Source organism: Salmo salar, chromosome ssa17 (assembly GCF_905237065.1).
Source record: "Salmo salar chromosome ssa17, Ssal_v3.1, whole genome shotgun sequence".
Lineage (NCBI taxonomy): Eukaryota > Metazoa > Chordata > Actinopteri > Salmoniformes > Salmonidae > Salmo > Salmo salar.
Window position 1 is genome coordinate 16165282 of NC_059458.1, and position 15322 is coordinate 16180603.

A 15322-nucleotide genomic window follows, 5' to 3' on the forward strand; every position below is an offset into this window, starting at 1 on the left:
AGGAACAAAAACGGTGGGTCTGTTCCCTTTGATGGTCTTTGTTATAGATAACAGCAAACTTTTACAGGCTTGCCTCGCAGGTGAATTTATTGGACGTCAACAAAAGGATTCAACTGAAACACCATTACGTGTGAGACAAGTGTTGCTGTGTCTGCGATATCAATCATTGTCTGTGGTGTGCCGCCGTGTTAAACATCATTAAAGGTTCTGTCTGGAGAACAAAGTTGTGCCTTATAAGTCTTTCCTGGAAAAGTCTGTACATTCTGAGTAGACTAGTAAATAATTGATTTGTAATCTTGTTCCAACCTGTCTATTCCATGTCAGCCTGTCAAAAGGTAGTTGTATTTGGTTGGTTAGTATCAAATTCAGCCTATTCAGTACAACTTGTCTGAGGTATTCTGAGAAATGGGACGACCGTTGACCTAGGTAATGTTGTATTGTATTTGATACTTATGTAATTTTGTAATCTCATTTAGTTTCTCTGAAAAGTTGGATGCATTGAAATCATCTGCACAGCCAATGTATTATACTTTTTGAGATGCCAGTGGATTAATACAATGATAAAAATGATGAGACACTTTTCCACACTTGATCTAAAGCTCATCACATTCACGCTCAATGTTACAGCTAGATCAAAGTTAACAGAGGCCTTTTCTCTTGCTTCTGAATCACTCACTTTCCTCCTGTTCTGAAAACCCACTTGCAACTGCTGGATGTGTAACTTCTCTCTGGCCACAACTTTTTGGCAGTCTCATATTGAAGGAACCACCATGTTGTTGACCGATTGCCATGGAGCCGGTTGCTGGAGCCGGTTGCTTGTACACTGCCTTCAATCAAACACTGGACACTGGCTTATCAGTCCATTCCATTCTTATCTTTATTTCCTTTAAAGAACAAGTCAAGTCATGGAATGGGTGTGGATATGAACTTTACTCACTTTTGTGGACAAACTTTGCTAGCATTTTTCTATACGAATTTGGGGAAGATGGATGTCCAGGACTAAATTGATTCAGAGTAGAGAGAGCGGTATCTGCTGTTGTTATCCATACGACATGAAATAGATACGGTATAAACTGCATTATTGCTTGAACCTAGACCCACATGATAAATACATCCAGTCAACCATGCCAACGGTCACCCAAACGGGGGGAAGGAACTGTAATGAGATCTTTCAAATAAAATGTAAGGTAGAAAGATCTGGCACAAAGCACTGACCCTCCCACTCCTCACAGTCTCAGAGATGTCTCCTCTCACCTATATTTCCTAACCACTTTCCCATGTGGGCCAATCAGCCTCTTTCACTCCTGTGACCTAAAGAGTAAACATGAGCCAAAAAGCAAACAGTAGGATGTTAGTTCAACCAGAGGTTAGATCCAATGGCTGTAAGGTCTATTTATGTTGTTCCAAACACTAAATAACAGATCATCCACCTTGCCCCTGCATTCAATACGAACCACTGCAGTTGTTTAGGAATGCAGCTGTTGCCCTTACTGTTTCAGACTCCCTCCTTCATGCTCAACTAACATTCAAATGTTTACCGTCTCACACTTTACAGTAGTGAATACTGTATTAGTGCTGGTTGGTTTGAACTGCCACCAGACTTTATGACAGGTGATCTGTCATTCTTAACGCAGTGCAGATGAAGTTTGGTCTAGATGTCTCAGTTTGAACTTTAACATAATGGACTCTATGAATTGCTACTGCAAGGCGTGCAGTGGTGTAATCTTTATACATTGATTGTTGACATGTTTTATGATATTTATTTGAAACTAAATGTTTTATTGGAATGGCTTCACAAAAATATCTTCTCTCTCAAACAGGAATTGATGTGGCAGCCAGATGAACAGACCCCAAGGCAAAGTCAACCTTGAAGACAGGTACCAAAGCACTTATCTGACAGTCGGCTCACGTGACAAAATACAGACAGAGAAAGGCAAATCACAAAGTTGCCACAACGTCTAGATCCCTGCACAAAAGATAAGGCTGTCACCATGGAGATCAGTGAGGTCAGTTTAATTTGTGAGCCACTCTCAACCACCTACACACTCAATTCTAGGTTACAGTGATGGATAATTCACCTTTTCTGTGGGTATACGGTCTGCAAACCGATGGAGGTTGCTGAGGAGAGGACAGCTCATAATAATGGCTGGAATGGAGTATTAAGGCTGGAATGGAGTGAAAGGAATGGTATCAAACACATGAAAACAAAAACAAAAAAGGTGCATGATACCATTCCATTGTCTCCATTCCGGCCATTATTATGAGTTGTCCTCCCCTCAGTAGCATCCAGTGCTGCAAACATATCCACAAGTGTTTGATATTTTCCCAGACATTCATGTCCACCTTGGAGCATCACCATATCTGAAGCACTCCATACCTGCGCACACAAGCGATCACACACACACACACACACACACACGGTTTTGGAATGTACTCTCATAGTACCCGTGTCAGAATCTCTTGGGGTATGTGTGCAATAGTGGCTTCTTTCTGGGCTTCTCCCCAGATCAGCAGGCCTCCCATTAGATTGAGACTGACTGAAGGAGACAAGGCGGTGAGTGTGCGCTGGTGCATCTAAGGCCTGTGAGGCAGCCCCTTCCACACACGGTGTGACTCATGTGATCCAAGGCTTTGACTAAAAGAATAAGGAGGACTCCTTTAGGGGGCTAGCTGCCTTCACTAGTTGCTTCCTTGTTGTTGTTTTCCCCCTCGGGAGGCGTTTGGTTTCATGTCGCTTTGTTTTTATGTAGGACAGGGAGCGCTTCTTGATGTTGGAGTTTAAGGAAAGAGTGCTAACTCACTTGCTAAGATGTTGTTCCGTTTGGGGAAATATGGCGGAGATTCGAGCTGTGACATTCTGAGAACTATTTCGGTGACAACAAGCGACCAAGCAGATGATATTCCCGTTTCATGTAATACACACCGGTGATCCTTACAGTATACATAAGTTGTATGCATTAGTTGAAGGTGTTTATTTTTCTAGCTTAGATTTAATTTGTCATGGTCTTGTCTTTGTAGAGTTTATTCTGGAATTTAGGTCACTTTTATTATAGTAAAATCATGTAGATATTTGGAAATTACATTCACTATAGCCCATGCTTCAACTGACTATCCCTCTCTCTTACAATGACTTGAATCCCCATTCTCCAACTTTATAGTACATCTGCTTGGAAAGTTATCCTCCAATTGTTGCAAAGTGATTAATATCAATGGCTTAAATGTGGAGAGCTCTTCTCATGATTACTAAGCACTTTCCTTCTCTGGATCACTGGACATGGTCAGTGAATAGATATTTAAACTACTTAGGGTATTAGCAACAGTTACAATTGTCAGGAAAGCGGATTAGAATTTACTGTGAAGATTAAAAGCTTGAGTAACCCTTGGTGCTGTTAGCCCCACAACAAAAGCTATCGCCACCTCATGCAAATTTAGCGTGTCCCTGCAAGATACCTGGGCAATCCAACAGCTTGAGTATACTGTGGTTTGAGTATAAAGGTGATCCCAACATCGACCAGTCAGGGTTAACCAGATTTCAAATGGTCCAATAATTTTAAGTGACCTCTTTTATCGAAAACACATCTGTAAAAAGTAATTATCCTCTTAATTCATATAATCTAACACACTGGCAATGAGGGTACAATTCTGTGTGCAGCTGAAGTATTGAAATCTCAATTTTTCTGGTCTGTGTAATGTTTCCATTAATCTTTCTGAGGACCTTTTTATGTTATTATATGGCAGGATGCCAGTTCAACACTGCAGTTCCTCAGAGGTTGACTTACATTGTCAGTTGTCGTCAAATAAGTTGATGTGGGAATTGTTTAATCCTTAAGAGTATATGTATATATTTGTATTTATTAGGGAACCCCATTAGCTGTTGCCAAGGCAGTAGCTATTCTTCCTGGGTTCCAAACACATTAAGGCACTTACATTGCATATAAAAAAAATTATAAAACAGAACATCATATAACATTATTACACCACTACATATCTACAATACAAAATGTATAATACCACCATACAAAAATATTACAATATACGTGTGTGTAGAGTGCGTGTGCTAGCGCTTGTGTGCGTATGTGTTTGTCTGTACCTTTGTGTGTGTCTCTTCACAGTCCCCACTGTTCCATAAGGTGTATTTTTACATGTTTTTTAATCTGATTCTACTGTTTGAATCAGTTACCTGATGTGGAATAGAGTTCCATGTAGTCATGGCTCTATGTAGTACTGTGCGCCTCCAATGGTCTGTTCTGGACTTGGGGACTGTGAAAAAGACCTCTGTTGGCATGTCTTGTGGGGTATGCATGGGAGCTGTGTGCTAGTAGTTTAAACAGACAGCTCGGTACACTCAACCTGTCAACACTTCTTACAAAAACAAGTGATGAAGTCAGTATCTCTTCCACTTTGAGCCATGAGAAATTGACATGCATATCATTAATGTTAGCTCCCTGTGTACTTTTAAGGGCCAGCCCTGCTGCCCTTTTCTGAGCCAATTGTAATTTTCCTAAGTCCTTCTTTGTGGCATCTGACCACACGACTGAACAGTAGTCCAGGTGCGACAAAACTAGGGCCTGTAGGACCTGTCTTGTTGATAGTGTTGAGAAGAAGGCAGAGCAGTGCTTTATTATGGATGGACTTCTCCCCATCTTAGCTACTGTTGTATCAATATGTTTTGACCATCTCAGTTTACAATCTAGTTTTACCTCAAGCAGTTTAGTCACCTCAACTTGCAGAATTGTCACATTATTCATTACAAGATTTATTTGAGGTTTAGGGTTTAGTGAATGATTTGTAACAAATACAATGCTTTTAGTTTTTGAAATATTTAGGACTAACTTATTCCTTGCTGCCCATTCTGAAACTAAATAAAATTGAAGATGTGGCAAATAGGAGTGGCAATACAGTCCTCATCAAAATCTGTCAGTTTAAGCAAGAGATATACTTTTTTGCATGGGCTGCATCTCAATCCACCGCATACGATGCTTTTAGTTTTTGAAATATTTAGGACTAACTTATTCCTTGCCGCCCATTCTGAAATATGCCGTGGAAAGTGGAAAAGCTACAGCTGTGTTTGTCAGACCAGGAGACATCCGAAAATCGGTCTTCCCCTGAAAACATCTGTAGCGTCCAAACAGTTTGATCTACAAACTAAAATGATCACTTTATGGAAAGATGAGATTCTCACGAACACGATGTGTCACAAGTGTCATGGGACTCGTCTGAAGGTGACCCGGTTAAACATTTTTATGGAGGTAGATTTGTGCCAATGATTTTTTTTTTTTAAATATGTGTAAAAAAAAAACTAAAGAAATTCCTGAGCTTTATCTATTTTTTTGACTGTCTGTTTTGCCATTTATGAATGTGTTATTCAATGTGTTTCTATGGTCTATAGTAGTAAAGGCCAAATTCAATATTTTATCATCTTTTATTAGATTTTTTTGCTTAGTAGAATCCCCCCCCAGCAAACAGTCCTAGAATTAAACTAGTGAATAAAATTCCCCATAGGGGTCTTTGTAGTTTGTGATAACTGTGGGCTTTCTTTTCATGTGGTGATATCAATTGTTCAAGCTGTCTGATGATGTGTTCTGTTAACATTTAGAGGCATTGTTTTGCTACCTAAGTGACCACATTGCAATCATATGTTTCACTCTAAATATTCTCTCCAAATTGTTAAAAAGCAGATGAGCACATGCTTACTTTGACCATTTATTATGAAAGGGAGAGATAAGAGGAAATTATTTTAGTATTTCAAAAGGAAATGCACGACAAAGAGATAAGGAAGCTAGATAGGAACCGCTTAGAGGACCTTAAAACGTGGCTCAAATACACAACAATGAATAGTTCCAGCTCTTTGAGGAGGAATTGTAATGCAACGAATTGGCTGTAATTTATGCAGTGTCTCGCATTTCATTATGGCCATATTATACCTGTCGGCCTTAAAGGGGCATTGTGCAGTTGCTACATACCTATTTTTTACTTTTAAATCAATGATATATACCCATTGATTCTTGAACCATATAACTTATAGAATCATAAGCTTGTAGTTCAACTGTTGTACCCCATCAGAACCCAAAATATAAGGTTGTTTTATGCCTTTGTTTGTAAACGCTGTATATGTAAAAAAAACACTGTATAGACTCAAAACATGGTTAAAACTAGAATTGTTATATAATGAATGGTCAGTCCTTGTATCCATAGCTCTGTCCATGAGTTTGAGAGTGGTTATATTTTCCAGCCCCATCCCTCGGCTGTTTACCAAATCAGTGGCGTGGTGCCTCTTTGTTATTGTTGGGACTGCAGATCGCCCCTTTAAGTAAAGTGTAACCTACCTGGAATTCTAAAACTGTCCAATTTAGTCAAACTGTGAAAAAAGGAAGCGAGCCTTTGTAACCCTATTTCAGTTTAACTACCCAGACTATCCTTTGTTGTCTGGCACATTTGGATCCCCAGGACAAGGACAGTCTTTTCTTATGCATCGTCTATGTTCATTAAGTCCACCATTAAGGGATATGTCAGTCTGTCCTCTTTGCCACAAGAGTGTAACTGTTTTCACAAAACCCTGAGCCTCTCTTCTATTCAAAGGGTCGTTTTTAAGGTTTATTTGACACACTGGTGTTCTTGCTGTAGTGACGAAGAGATTATCTCAGCTATACAAATGCAATTTTTCTAAATGTCTAAATGTCATAAGGAATCGATGGGCAGATTAATATGATAACGACACTGCAACCTAATGCGAGGGTCCATGATTAGACGTTTCTACCCATTTCGTATAGGTGCATCCCTTAGTTGTTAGCTACAATCTATGGTTGTTAGACAGATATCAAACATTACTGCATGTTACTGACACGGATTTAATTTGATACATTCTTTACCTAGAGGATTAGAACCCAAAAAGACATCTCTACATTTATGTAGCAATGTATTACGCAACTTCCATTGCTCCGCACACACAGGATTTAGTGTTTGTTTGAAATAATGCATTTCAAATTAACCAGACTTAGACTGTCAAATGTATTTACTATTTAAAAGATGTGTCACCCCAGGCTAAAGGCGTGTCCCATCATGTTCGGGATAATACACTGTTTTGTTAAAACTCTGTTCCATTGTTATAATTTTGCAACCCGGGGTGAATGGTGGATTATATATGAAGAGAGTGCAGTATGTGCCTTTTTAGGATTAAAACAGTCCAAAACAGAAATCCTTACAGTACATCTTTTCTCAATACTACACAAAAGGCCAAGGTATATCAATGATTCCGCCAGAGATGAGTGAATGTGTAACCTTGACTACATGTTCAGGGGGAGTAGTACAACTTTTTAGATCAATAGAAGAAGAAAAAGTGTGATAATTGATGTAGATAATGCACTGGTAGTCAGCAGCATCAGAAATAACTGTCTATACTGAAGAGCCTCAGGCAGATTCTAAATACTCTCTTTTATTATCCTCTCTTGTCTTCCTGTGAGCGCACCAAAATAACCATGTAACCCCATGCATATGTATACATGCGTATACATTTTGTCTGAGGAAACCATTCCGTAGATGCCGTGTGAATGGCATCAAATGATATGCGAATTATTGATTGAGGATACGTTGTATTGCGACTTAATTATCTGTATTGTGAAACAATTCATACCCTGGTAGAAACACTGGTACCGCTGAGACCAGTACCGCTGAGACAGGTTATTGGAATGATTGGTCAGGGTGATTGATCTCTGGCTGACTTTGTGTCACTCCGTAGGAACACTTAGCCGCTGCTGAAGTTTCAACCATTAGCTCCCTCCACATAGGAACTTGACGTGGGTTGCCATAGAAACTAGGATTTATTTAAAGCTTGGTAATAACGCTGGGATGAGAGGAGTAAAGTTTTGGCCCTGTGGTGTGGAGAAGAGGTCAGCATCGAATTGCAACTTGGTGATAGATTGACACATGGAAAGGTTGAGAAAATAAATACAACAAAAAATATAAGCGTGTCCTGTGTGGCTCAGTTAGTAGAGCATGGAGCTTGCAATGCCAGAGTTGTGGGTTCGATTCCCTTTGGGGGACCAGTACGAAGAAGTTTGAAAATGTATGCACTCACTACTGTAAGTTTCTCTGGAGACGAGGGTCTACTTAAATGTAAAAGTTTTTCAGAAAATGAAATGTTAAAATCATACCTTTCACATTTGCATATGGAAGAGTAGGACTCCCAAGTCAATATTTTTGTACAGTATGCATTACATTGAAAATGAGTAATGTGGTGATTTTTGCATATTGACTATATTGGAGAGGCAATTTTATTCCATTTCATGAACTATCACATTGTATTCCATGTGCATGGGTTTATCGTGCCCCTCAGGAGGGTTCCTTGTCAATGCTTTGAGGCAACATCTTAAAAGTCAATGGAAAAATCAGTGAATCGTTGATAAGATGCAGCAGATATCAGAGAGCTAGGCTCTAATTTGTAATGGGAATTCTCAGAGCACAGTGTGAGACCAGGTAGGAGTTTGGGTGGTACGTCTCCGACTGTGTGAACAATTACTAATTACAGTAGACTGATTAATTCTAGATTCCACTGATGTAGATGGATCTCACAGCCACGGGCCACAGAATAAGCCTGCTTGATGAGACAGAGTATGGTGAATTCATTATGAAAATGAACATTGAGTACCCAAATGTTCTTCTTGCCTGTGTTTGTATCTTTGACGCACTTCCCCAAAACTTTGCAGGTTGATGATTTCATTACTGTCTTTTTGGATATTAGGTACTCAGGTCAAACATACTTTGCCCAGGTAACAGTCAATTGTGAGAACTTTTTCACTGACCGAAAATGGGACCCTTAATCGGTTATAACACATCCCATCTTTCACCCCAAAGGAGTCTTAACATTATCCATTAAGATGTCATTTTTAGATGGAAATTAAGACATTTATTCTAATAATTTTCCTTAGAGTCCCATTGACCCATTTCTGAAGTCCCAAGAGATTCCTGTTGTCAGTGGCACACTGCAGAAGAGAGATCACTCTGAAACCGTGGCCTTCGTTCGCACAAACGTAATAATACATAGGTATTATTTGATTTTATTTTATTTTCAATCAAACCATCATACAGTTAGCAATAGCACTCTCCAGGGGCTCAATTCAATCCACAGCGGTACCCAGGTCCATGGGATAAGACACACATCTATAAATAAGTATTATGTCATCATAGAGGTTTTTTTTTCTTTAATGAGGTTTGTTATTTTTAGTTCCCAGTGTTTCAATCCTAAAATAATTTTCATAATATCAGGATTTTTCCAATTGCACTCAAATCATCAAATTGTTGAGTATTTATGCAAATATATTTATTGCAGGAAAGACACAATTATGTTTTTTTTTTTACTTACTTGCTCAGATTACCAATGCCATATTCACAAACAGAGCCAGACACCATAACACAACACACACCCACTCATGTACAGCTCAAACACAAATAGAATGCAAGTAGAGGTCCTACGACATATGTTGCTGTAAAAGTGAGTAGACAGACATAATCCCTTCAAATGCATCCTCATTTAAAAATGCTTATCTCTTGGGGTCTGTTCCCTGAATACTGTAAACCAACAGTCAAAGTGAAACATACAATCATGTGTTGGAAGGGAGATAATTAATGCCACTGCATATAAATCAGAGTAACTGAGGGAATTTTTCAAAAGGATTAAAAATATCTTTAATGTAGCGATGGATGTTACTTATGCATTAGAACATTGTTCAGCGAGTATCTGAAATGTTCGATGGAGAAATTCCATTTCAGGGTTCACTGGCCTTTCTGGAGCCACTCATCCAGGCAGCTGTAATGTATGCCCTCGTAAAACTTGTCTATCGAATCAATTTCCCCATTTCAATTACCACCATTACGAAATGCGCCTGTATGTGTCAGTCTAGTTTCGCTTGTGCAAATAGATGAATTTAGGAGTTTCACTCTGATCAAAGTCTACAGTATATAGAGTAAAATGGCATTTCATAAAAAGATAACTGTTTTATTTAAAGATAATGCCTCTGACATCCACCCAGCCATATATACACTACACTTTCTATGAAGCTACTGCAATGTACTGTTGTTTTTTGAGATAAGTCGGCCTGTTGATGACGTGTTGATCAATACATCCATCCGAGTCTACAGATGTAGGATCTTAATTTGATCACTCTTTTGTTGCTGAGAATTTTCCTGCACCACAGGACATGCAGATGAGCTTAATGATTTACATAAATTCACCGAAAACCTACACACTGTCATATTAACGGTATTGCACATTTCATGTAGCCTAATTTTGGCCAGCTAATAGCCTCACCAGTGATCAAGCAACATTATGGACTAAACGGTCAAATCCGGTTGCTGCAGATTATTCCGCTGCAACACTGGTCGAATTAAGATCCAATATCTGTACGGAAGTCTATACTCTGACATGTCCTTGAACAGAAGCCCTCTGAGGAGCTATATGTAAAGCTAAAAACAAAAGAATTCACAAAGATGCAGTTGCATATTAGAGTTTGCTCCCATATGGAACCTAAAGGCTGGACGATATGTACAGTAATCCATGTCTGCTTTTAAAATACAACTAAGAGCTTACAAATAATTGCAAGGCCATATGACGTTCATATAGCAGGGAATAATGCATCAACAATGCAGAGTAGTGGTTGGTTACAAGGGGCCTCCGGTTATGCAGATGTGGCACTATAACACTCAGACATCAGGAGAAAGAGTCAACGGAATAGTCTAAGTATACCTCATGGTTTCTTGGAAAACAGGGTGTTGACATACAGTCCTTGCTGCAGCACACTGCGTTTTTACAACGCACACATATATTAACCCTCTCGAGGAATACCTTATTACATTCATCGCCACACAGAACCCTTGTCAATAACTACACTCTCAACCGATTCAATTTCCCTGGCCTTATACGAGTTCCTCCAGACAAGGGAGAAGACATATGCATTGTCAACGGTAAATCTAATCAAGTGCCGTCCTGGGCAAGTCCTCCTGTGCTTGTTTGTATTCAAGATGGTGGCCGCGTGACTGTGGTTCTCTTTAGAGGCTTCTTAGCTGTGTGATGTGCAGCACCACAGCCCCCCACCATTTGTTCTCTGTTCTGGATTGCTGCAGTCCTACAGGATTTGGAGTTAACATGTAATTATCAACGGATTTACACCCCAAGAAACCTAAGCTATTTTAGCTTCTACTTTCCAAATAATTACTGAAATTAATGTATTAAGCGTTCTGGCACAGAAACACTAACTGAGTTGGCAAGTGTCCTGGGAAAGTGCTGCATACTGCTGTTGCAGGTGTTGTCACACCAGGGACAGCAATATGATTTTTAAATCAACGGCTTAAATCACCGCAGTGCTTAGATTAACTTGAGCAATGTCGGAAATCACTGCAATGCTTGGATTACACTTCTCTGTCATTGTAGTAACAATGAATATGCTGTGAGGCTGGTGAGAAAGGTCAATGGGATTGGAGATATGATACACTACATGCCCAAAAGCTTGTCGAACATCTCATTCCATAATCATGGGCATTAATATGGAGTTGTTCCCCCCTTTAATGCTATAACAGCCTCCACTCTTCTGGGAAGGCTTTCCACCTGATGTTGGAACATTGCTGCGGGCACTTGCTTCCATTCAGCCACAAAGCATTAGTGAGGTCGGCCACTGATGTTGGGTGATTACGCCTGGCTCACAGTCGGCTTTCCAATTCATACCAAAGGTCTTTGATGGGGTTGAGGTCACGGCTCTGTCAAGTTCTTCCACACTGATCTTGACAAAAGTTGCTGAAGTTGCTTCCAGAGGCAGTTTGGAACTCGGTAGGAGTTCCAAACCGAGGACAGAAGATTTTTTACGCGCAGCGTGCTTCAGCACTCGGTGGTCCCGTTCTGTGAGCTATCACTTCGCGGCTGAGCTGTTGTTGGTCCTAGACGTTTACACTTTACAATAACAGCACTTACAGTTGACCTGGGCAGCTCTAGGAGGGCATAAATTTGATGAACTGACTCGTTGGGAAGGTGGCATCCTATGATGGTGCAAAGTTTAAAGTCACTGATCTCTTCAGTAAGGCTGTTCTACTGCCAATGTTTGTCCATGGAGATTGCATGGCTGTGTGCTCAATAATTTTATACACCTGTCAGCAACCGGTGTGGCTGAAATAGCCGAATCAACTAATTTGAAGGGGTGTCCACATACTTTTGGCCATGTAGCGTATGTATATTTCTTTGCCCTAGGTTTTTTTGTGCATCTGGTGAGAATCAGCAATCACAACCTACACTCAGAGTTAATGTTTCTGTTATCTCTTTGTTTATGGCTTTGTTCCAAGCCCATGGCAGAAATATGGGACATGTTGCTCCCATCTCCCATCTTTTATTCATAGATTGAATTTGACACATGAATATTATTGACATTTTTACATCGCGTTGTTCTTACTCATGGTGTGCCTTGAGAGATGATGCCATCTTGGAACTGTATTGACCTCTATTCATTTCTGTTAAAGCGATGCTAATGACAAGGACATTATAGACCTTCATCTCTCTGATGTTCTAGTACTTTAAGGTGCTGCAGCCCAAAACCATGTTTTTCTCACTGGCATGCATCACTGCCGTGGGAGAAAGGGATTGAATTGGCAATCTCATTTTTCATATCACTGTCATATGATGCTTTATACCGCTTGTGTTTCATGTTTCTTTCATCTCTGCTCTCACAAATAGTATTGATTCACAGCCAGCCAATTCACGGGGCGACAATTCTTCCAACACATTTTCTCCAATCAATGTTGCCTTTAAAGTAATCAATACTCCACACAACCGTGTTGTCGGACAAAACATGAAATTACTCTGTTATCATTTGTCTAAATTGTTAGAGAACACATACAGTAACACACACACACACACCACACACACACACACACAAAAGCAACACCATCAAAACGACCTCATTGAAGTAAGCAGGGGCTGTTTAGGAGAATGTAGCTCGCTACAAACATACATAATGAAAAGTGCAAGCTTTGTCATTTCTGAAGATAAAAGTGTTCTGATGAGAGCCAGAGACAATAGCGCCACATTAATCTTACTGACAAGTAGGTGAAGCTTAACATACTGTTCTCTACGCTGAAGCCTTTTTCCAGAGCTAGTCCCGGGCCTGCATTATACCTGATTTATTCAACCAGCCTTTTTATCAGTGGAATTGATCCCCGTTTCCTGTTTGACACGAAGAGCAGATATCTACGAACAGACATTCTATTAGAAGCAGCAATGCCCCCCACATATGTCAAGACGATCACAGTTGGAAGACAGATGGTGAGGTTTAAAGACAATTCTGTTTTGTTCAAAATGAGGTTTGTGGGATGGCTCTACTGCTTTAGATTACAGTGCTGTAAATGTGAAGTTGTGATACTTTGAACATCAAAATGATATGGGTATACAGTACATTAATTGCTTTGGCCACATGTAAGAATCATACAGTATGATAATGAGTATGTGACTGTATTTTTGGGGGAATATACTGTACGTAGCCCTACACAATGCTAGCACAAAAGCAGTCAAACGCTATTCCCTGAAATCCATGTCCAATTGGTATTAAGGTTGTTTTTACTAGAAATGTAATAGCCAATGCAATATCGATGGCATATCATTCCTCTGCCGTTGCTTCAGATTTGTTGGTTTTATAAAATGTCTATCTATAGGCTTACTAGAGCTACCACTGTGTCCACTAAAAACAAGCATCATACCTGGAGACTAAGGTTAATATAACAGCTTGAAATGATGTCTCATGCTTGAGCACTACTCCTAAACCCAGCTGCAATACAATACCTGAGTCATGGTGCCACTCAACCACTACAATGCAGCTTTTCTACCCTAAAGAATAATCTCTCATTCCCTCTATTTTGGCATCCTCTAGCTGTCTGCCGTCCTCTCTCCCTGGATAAGAGGACTTCACTAGTGGCCACTCTGTATTTATCTGTGACTGCCGAAGCTTCTGAGCTCATAAGAAACTCTTAATGCAACCTCTGACAAGTCCCTCCTTCCTCACTAACGATGACAGAGGAAGTTCCCAGACAATCAGCGACTGCATCAGTCTTGGTAAGGGGGACCACACTGGAAGAGACAGGTGTTCAACTCTGTCTGCCAAAGCATCGCAGCCACTGGTTCTGCCTGGCCATGTACCGGCAACTCTTGTTTTTGCCGTTACTCCCGGCAACCCCATCAATGTCTCTATTGCCTCTGTAAACCATAGTATTGTTGTTGAAGAAATGGCGTTATCTGTGCTCTATTTAGAGAGTATATATAACAAAAGCATCATTCATTATGGGAGTGTAAATATGTAGGGATAATATTAGGGATAATATTAACACATGTATCACTCAAGGATGACCTAAAAGGTGTTTGATGGGAAAATCTTGAGATGTCTCAACTTAAACTGTATACGTTTTTTGTTACTCAATTTGCATTTAGATTGCTGCAGATAAACCACAAGTTTTCACTGGCAGCAATGTTAGTTGTATTGTGTCTTATCTCACCCTATAATCACAGACACTTGAATATGGACACATGCACACACATGCATGCAAACATGCACACACACACACACATGTACAGTACACACACACACAGACCAAAAATGTATCATATTATGATATTTACGTACTGTCATAAGAAATATTACTCATGGCTGTATTTCCAAGTCCAGTTACAAATCACCACTGCATACATCACATCCTAAACTACTCCACAATAGACCTCCTAGGCTCCTAGAAGGGATGGCAAAAATAACCAGTGACCGTTTTTTCAGTTGCCTTCAGCTGTCAGATCAAATATAGAATTATACCCTCAATCTGGGAGGCAGCCGGGACCTCTTCTGCTCTGGAACAAGCTCTGGCTGCTTAGTCCGATGAGTTGTTTCTCCTGGTAAAAGGACATATCCTAGTTTTGATCTGATCTCTGGGATGCTGTCAAAATGCCTGATGACAGTTATTTACAAAAATATATACAGTACCAGTTAAAAGTTTGGACACACCTACTCATTCAAAGGTTTTTACTTTATTTTTGCTATTTTCTACATTGTAGAATAATAGTGAAGACATCGCAACTATGAAATAACACATATGGAATCATGTAGTAACAGTTCAAATAAGCAAAGAGAAATAACTGTCCATAATTTCTTTAAGACATAAAGGTCAGTCAATCGGAAAATTTCAAGAACTTTGAAAGTTTCTTCAAGTGCAGTCGCAAAAATAATCAAGCGCTACGATGAAACGGGCTCTCATGAGGACCGCCACAGAAATGGAGGACCCAGAGTTATCTCTGCTGCAGAGGACAAGTTCA

General features: G+C 39.8%; 1 long non-coding RNA gene across 1 annotated transcript; it reads left to right on the forward strand.

Annotated features, from left to right (window-relative positions):
* Window positions 1-314: 314 nt before the first annotated feature.
* On the forward strand, window positions 315-15002 carry LOC106575279 (uncharacterized). The gene is made up of 3 exons (XR_006759933.1): window positions 315-426; window positions 1821-2006; window positions 13899-15002. It is a non-coding gene; the product is annotated as an uncharacterized lncRNA (long non-coding RNA).
* Window positions 15003-15322: the final 320 nt, after the last annotated feature.